This window comes from Rhincodon typus, chromosome 12 (genome assembly GCF_021869965.1).
Source record: "Rhincodon typus isolate 14 chromosome 12, sRhiTyp1.1, whole genome shotgun sequence".
Classification (NCBI taxonomy): Eukaryota; Metazoa; Chordata; class Chondrichthyes; order Orectolobiformes; family Rhincodontidae; genus Rhincodon; species Rhincodon typus.
The window spans coordinates 5,325,792-5,333,372 of NC_063343.1; the positions used below are offsets into that span (position 1 = coordinate 5,325,792).

At 42.3% G+C, this 7,581-nt stretch overlaps 1 long non-coding RNA gene across 1 annotated transcript; it reads right to left on the bottom strand.

The window, feature by feature from the left end:
- Positions 1-2,291: 2,291 nt before the first annotated feature.
- Positions 2,292-7,377, bottom strand: LOC125484601. Its single transcript, XR_007263435.1, has 2 exons — positions 7,325-7,377; positions 2,292-2,744 (listed from the first exon to the last, which is right to left on the bottom strand). It is a non-coding gene; the product is annotated as an uncharacterized LOC125484601 (long non-coding RNA).
- Between the last annotated feature and the right edge of the window lie 204 nt (positions 7,378-7,581).

Here is a 7,581-nt window from a genome sequence, read left to right on the forward strand (position 1 = left end):
CCTACTTCAAGGACCACAGCATCCCCCCTCTGTTGATTGAAAATGCCCTCAACCGCATCTCTTGCATTTTCCTCATTTCTGCCATCAAAACACCCCACCCCCCAACAAAAATAAAGACAGAATCGCCCGGTCCTCACATACCACACCACCAACCTCCTTGTCCAGTGTATCATCCTCCACTACTTCCGCCACCTACAATCTGACCCCACCACCAAAGAGATATTTCCCTCCCTACCCCATCTGCCTTTCGTAGGGACCACTCACGCCAAGTCTCCTCTTCTGCTCCACACTCCCCACGAGCCCCACCACACCCAGCACCTTTCCCTGCAACTGCAGAAGGTGCTACACCTGCCCCTACACCTCCCCCTTCACATCCATCCAAGGCTCAAGACAGACTTTCCATATCCGACAGGGGTTCACCTGTACACCCTTCAACCTGGTCTACTGTATCTGTTGCTCCCGATGTGGCCTCCTCTACATCGGTGAGATCACGCGTAGATTCAGTGACGAATTCACGGAGCCCCTGCGCCCCATACACTATAATCAATAGCACCTACTGATTGCTAATCATTTTAACTCCCCCCTCCCACTCCCTGGGTGACATGTCCATCCTGGGTCTCCTCCAGTGTCACAATGACGCCACCTGCAAACTGGAGGAGCAGTACCTCATATTCTTCCTGGGGACCCTACAGCCTGATGGCCTGAACATAGAATTCACCAGTTTCAAAATCTCCCCATGCCCGGCCTCATCTTAGGTCTAACCGTCACTCCCATCCCCGCCTCCTTGACCTGACACAACCTGTCCATCTTCTCTCCCACCTATCCGCCCTACCCTTCCTGCCGACCAATCCTCACTAACCCCTACCTGCATCCACCTATCACCATCCCATCTAACTTCCCACAGCTCCACCTCTCCTCTCCCTATTTCTTTGCCAGCTCCCTTTCCCCTCCCCAGCTCTGGTGAAGGGTCTTGGCCTGAAACGTCGACACTCCTGCTGTTCTGATGCTGCCTGGCCTGCTGTGTTCCTCCAGCTTCACACTGTGTTGATGCCTAAACATAGTTAATCTCCAACTGATATAAAAATTAACAATGGAGTAAATTTAAGTGGGTGTGTGAGCAGCTGGCTCCATCTGCAGTGAAGTGAGACTCTACTGTAATTATTCACTTCACCCTGCAAAGGTCGCATGGGATTTGAATGCATTCTCCTCTGACATTATGAAGGGGAGGTTAAGAGGTTGGTTGTCTAACTGAAACAGTCGTTTTAACGTTCTCCTTGATTTAATCAAAGAATGCGAGTGTTGATATGTGGAATTGACTTCACAATCAGTTTGGTTAAAAGAACACTATGATCCCAGCAGATCGTTAATGATATCTTGCTGAACACAGAACATACAGGCTCACATTTTAGAAGGTTCATCACTCATTGTGTCACTTCACAGTTTGCGATAGAATTGTGATAGTGTTTGATGACTCTTCTACCTCAAATAATAAAAGATTTGGAGAGCTTCATGCTTTATGAAGAGAATGCTGCCTAAACAGGCCTGATGTAACCTGACTCAAGAGATACTGAAGTTAGAGTTGCAATACAGGCAGACGTGTGCTTCACGGTTTAGTGTCTCCATTTAATATATTGATGCAGTTGTTATTATACTCTTTTGAGGGCTCGATGGGAAAGGATAAATAGAATACAAACTGACACAGTATTAAACTCATATCTGCCAAACTGTTCCAGATGGTTCTCCATCTGAGAGACAACTGACAAGCAGGGCATCAAATTGTTATATCAAAGAAATGTCACTCTATTTATAAAGAAACCATATTGTCATTCTGAGCAAACCAAACACCAATACAAAGTGGATGGCTTGGGGTAATACCTGAGCTGTGACATGCACAATGTGAAGTGAGATTGTTTTGTGTTTTTTTCAGAATGCTAATAGTGCCATCATTTCACCATTATCTGATGTTAAATAAAGAAGTGTGGCATATGCACACACAAACCATGTTTCTAACGTTTGTACTGATGTAACCTCGTGAGCATTTTGTAGGAGGTTCTTCTTGGAATTTGGCATGCCTGAAATTTCACCAGTTGTATAACATTTGTTGCATTAATTACTGGGAAGCAGAGATAGAACGCTTACCTAAGACTTCTTTTTTCAAAAGGTTTAGTTGGTCTGTGTTATGAGTACTTCCTTGTGATCTTTAACATATATGAAACTAACCCAGTGGATTGGTGGGGCTGAAAACACATAATGTGCATAAATTTGAATCCTTACCATATTATCCTTCAGAATAGAATAGAACAGAATATCCTTTATTGTCACGTGTACTCCAGTACAGGAGCACAGTGAAAAGTTTTTACAATGGCTGCCTTTAATGGTGCTATCTTAGGCACAAATCTTGGATGCAAAGGAGGAATAAAAGGAAACGTAGTAACATTACTTACAGTATTGAAAAAATAAGTTAGAAATAAGATGGATATAACATAGCTAAAGGATTGACATTACAGTCCGGTAGAGAATTTCAAATAACAATGGCTCAGCATGTGGTCCGACCTCCCGCGCTAGGTCCCAGTCCAAAATCTGTTCCACTCCGCTCCAAGCCTCCAGCCCGCTGCGCACCGATACTATGCTGCACCAAGGTAAGTTGCGCTGCTCCAAGACTCGTTCCCCTTGCACTGCCCCGGGACTCGGGTTTCCCCTCATGCTGCTCAGGGACTACTTCCCTGCACGCTGCCCCAGGACTGCTAAAAAGAGAGAGAATAAAAGAAAAGAAACAAGAAGTATAGAATGAGAACAGGAGCTCTGGGTGGGGTGTCATACTCTGCCGTCATCTTGCTGGGGCATACTGCTGCTAAGCTTAATTTGCAGATGTAGTTCCTAGACCCCCTGAAGTAATAAATATAGGCAAACAGCAAGCAAATCATCCTGAAAAGTTGCTGCATATCTCACTAATTACCAATATCAGAGTAGCAGGCTGAAGAGAGCATTGCCATCACATTACGTGGGAATCTTGTGGATCACAGTAAGTCTTCAGAAAGGGTAAAATCAGAAAGATAAGCACAATGATGGGAGTCAGTCATGCAAGTGACCTTCCATAGATTCCTGTGGTGCCACTATTGCGGCATCCAACCTTCTATTGAATGATTTCGGAGTTTACGTCTTTGTTAGCCTGTTTGGGCTTGCACATGCTAACCTCTCTTTGCAAGCAAATGTTCTTCCTGAATCCAGTCCCAAAAATTCCTCTTCACTAATCTCTCTAATTGCAGATTTATAAGGCTTTGGTTAGGCCACACTTAGTGTTCTGCTTTTAATTCTAGTCGCCATGTTACAGGAAGGATGTGGAGGCTTTGGAGAGGGTGCAGAAGAGGTTTACAAGGATGCTACCTGGATTAGAGGGTATGAGCTATAAAGAGAGGCTAGAAAAACTATGGGTGTTTTCTCTAGAATGGCAGAGGCTGAGAGGAGACTTGATAGAGGTCTATAAAATTATGAGATGCATAGATAGGTTTGACAGTGACAATATTTTCCCAGAGTCGAAATGTCTAATACTAGGGGGCGTGCATTTAAGGTGAGAGGGAGAGAAGTCAAAGAAGAAGTGAGGGGCAAATGTTTTACATAGTGAGTGATACGAGCCTGGAACATGCTGCTAGGGGTGGTGGAAGCAAATACGATAGGGGCATTTAAGGAGGTTTTAGATAAGCACCTGTAAATGCAATGAATGGAGGGATATGGACCAAGGGCTGGCAGAAAGGATTAGTTGACTTTGACAGCAAGTTTGGCACAATTGTGGGCCAAAGGGCCCTTTCCTAAGCTGCATTCTTTTATGTTCTATGTTCTACTCCATTTAGTACTTAGCATTTTACATACTGTATCTCCATGAGACTCACTGCCTCACCTCGCCCTAGTTAGATTGAGGCTAAAGAGTTCAAGTTTTCTAGCTGCTTTTCCTAACTCAGTCTTCTGACACTGGGGACTAGCCTTGCAGTATTTTATAGAGTTGAGCTAAATTTATAGATGCCTTATTTGTGTGTTAAATACTAGGTCATAGTGTATAAACGTATAGTTTTGACCATACATCTTCAGCTTCAAAGTTTACTCTATTAATTTTATACAGTCCCTTCAGTGTGGAAGCAGGCATTCAGCGCATCAAGTCCACACTAACCCTCCTCAGAGCTTTCCATCCACATCCCCCCCCGCAACTCTGTCCCTGTAACCCTGCATTTCCCATGGCTAACCCACTCAGCCTGCACATTCCTAGACACTATGGGCAATTTAGCATGGCCAATCCACTTAGCCTGCACATCTTTGGACTGTGGGAGGAAACCGGAGTACACAGAGGAAACCCACACAGACACGGGGAGAATGTGCAAACTCCACACAGACAGTCACCCGAGGACAGGATCGAGCCCAGGTCCCTGGTGTTGTGAGGCAGCAGTGCTAGCCACTGAGCCACCGTGCTGTCCCAATTCCTTGGAATTGTCTCCCTTTTCATCTTTTGAAACCTTCACAAAATCTAACTTTTTGAGCCTTCAATGGTAGGAATTCTTCCCTTGAGTGAGAGGATTGTGGAGTTAAACCCTGATCCAGGATGGAGCACATCATTCAGAACTGATTTTTAAATGCAATCCCTAAAAGGTTGAACATCTTATCAAAGATAACCACTTTTTTGACTGAGATGTTAAACCAAGATATCTGCCTTTTCAGATGGATCTAAAAATGCTCCATAGTGCAACTTGAAGAGGAACAAGGAGGTCACATAATGTCCCCACCAATATTTATCCCTTGACTAACATCATAAAAATAAATGCACTAATCACTTATCTCATCTAAAGTTACTGGGATTTTGATATGTATGTTATAGCTGACAGTCTCCCACAGCAACACAGTGACTGCGCCACAAAAACTATTCATTGATTGAAATCCCTTGAGGCATAATGAAAGGTGTCCACAAATGCCTTTTACTTAACAGATACTTAACCCAGCCATAACCCTGGCCTAATCTGTATATTTAATGGGCCCACAGTGTTGAAAATCCACATATCAGGTTTAATTTACAAGTGGAAATCTGATCTGAAATGAAGCCATCCAGAAAATTATCAGGGCTTTCTGCTTCGAGACGGACCAGGCACTTGTTACACACAGTAACCGTCTCAATTTAAATCAGGGTGAACCACCTCATACTCCCCCTTGCATAGGATAAACATCACAATCAGCTTTACAGCTGATGAGAGACAATTATGAGCCTCCAATGCCTCATTAGATAAGAGCTCACCACTATGGAAACAACCTTTAAGATTAGCAAGTTGTCAATGTTTCTGGAACTTAACATTGCAATCAATACGGCAGGGATGAACAAGCCTTCTTCAAAAAGGTGTTCATGACAACACTGCCTCAGTAACACTCATTCAGGAACAAGATCAATTTTTCAAAAGAATTTATAAAAAATCTGCTCCTCTGCTTGTTCTCTTCTGCACCCAGCTACACATGAAAATACCTTTTCTTTCTGCTGCCTTCTGCCCATCATATCATGTTTGGGCTCATTTCTATGATAGAGTTCTTGGGCAGGTAGTTAGCCTAAACTATACTCCATACCAGGAGGATCAGCTGGATGTAATAGAGGATCACCACTTTGCTCCATGGGCAAGAGCACCTGACTGATGTTAACCCAGCACTGGGTTGAAAGGGTTTATACCGAAGAATGTCATAAGCCTCACCCAATATGTAGATATCATATTGACTTGTGGGCGGAACACCTTAAAGTCCCGAAGGAGTGAGACTTACCAGCTGTGTTAGGGATGCATATCTATAAAGACAATTTTTCCACTCAGGGCTTAACAAAAGCAAGTAACTTTATATGTAGATACAGACAATATGGTAAGTTTTCGTTCTTACCTAGTCAGATTGTTAAGTATTAACTGGATGGAAAACAGAAAGGGAAAATATGCTGGGAAGTCTACATGCTTGTGTTGTGTACCAGACTAAACATCCTCAAAATATTTTAATAAGGTAACCTAGACCCTAACTTTTTCTTATTTTTAAAGGCAAATGTGAAGTGCCTGTTCCTGATGCAATGCCACTGGTCGAACTACTTGACATTAAGCAAAATATTATTTATTTAAACACTGTAGTTAAATACAACCAAGAAAGAGGAATTTAGAATAATAACTCTACTGGAAAACTTAACAGAATAACAGATACAGTAACTATTAACTGTTCAAATACAGTACTATCTCATAAACACACCGCTTAATAAGAAGGAAAATTCAGACACAGATTCTCACATGCAGTTCTCCTATCCAGAAGGAAACAAAATCAAGTTAAAATTCAGAGAGAGTAGCAGCCAGGAGACATTCACTGAAGTTTCCAACTTTGTTGAGACTTTAATATCTTCTGCTTAAAGCTAAACGTAAAAACCCAGAAATCCTGATCTGTGAGAGCTGGCCCTACCTATTCAGACTGTTTGAAAAAAAAACCTAAGGCCTCCCAAGCTGTTTACTCTACAGGTTTGGGTAGACCGATTGATACCTCTGCCTTACAATCTCTCATCAAAAAACAAACTGGGATAAAATAACCTCTTAAAGTCACAGCATTTTCACGCTTGTAACATAAATTTCTGGAGTTTCATCCTTATATCATCAGTGGAAGGAAAGTTTGGCAGTTTCTGGCAGAGATGTAAGAACTTCCATTGGGCCAATGGATAACAAGGCTGCTGGGAGTTAAGAAATATTTTGTACTCCTACAATGCGATCTAACAAGGTAATTGGAGGGAATTAATATAAGGCTAGACGGAATAAGACAAGGGAATTAAATCAATTCCAGACAAGAAGCTAGCAAGTTGCTGTCTTCTGCAGCATCATTTTAAAATACATGGAGTCTAATCAGTTACTTCAATGCTGGAGGCAAGCAACTATCAAGTGTTTCAGATGTGATGCTTTCTAACTGTATAAATGATCAATAAACCTAATGTTACATTTCAGTTTACACTGAGCAATTGTTCAAGTGTGAGCATTAAACAAATAACATAAATGGAAAAACAATTTTATAAGCTGGTGTATCAGATAAGGTCATGATATGTGCTTGAATATAAACTTCGTGAAAATTAAGTCAGGGAAGTGATGGGCTAGTGGTATCATTGCTGGGCTGTCAATCCAGAGACCCAGGTAATGTTCTGGTGACTTGGGTTCAAATCCTTCCATGGTAGATGGTGGAACTTGAATTCAATAAATATCTGGAATTAAGGATCTAATGATGCCCATGAATCCATTGTCAATTGTCGGAAAAACCCATCTGGTTCACTAGTGTCCTTGAGGGAAGAAATCCTTACCTGGTCTGGCCTACATGTGACTCCAGACCCAAGCAATGTGGTTGACTCTCAACTGCCCTCTGGGCAATTGGGGATGGGCAATAAATGCTGCCCAGCCAGCGACGCCCTCATCCTGTGAATGAAAAAAGAAAAAAAAATTAACATGCAAGGCCTTTTCTTAGCTTATTTATCCATTTCTTCCACTAGGCTCAAGTTGTATTGCCATGACTTAATGAGTGTGCTGAAGTAGCTAAATAATCTGTAGACTGTGCCTAGTG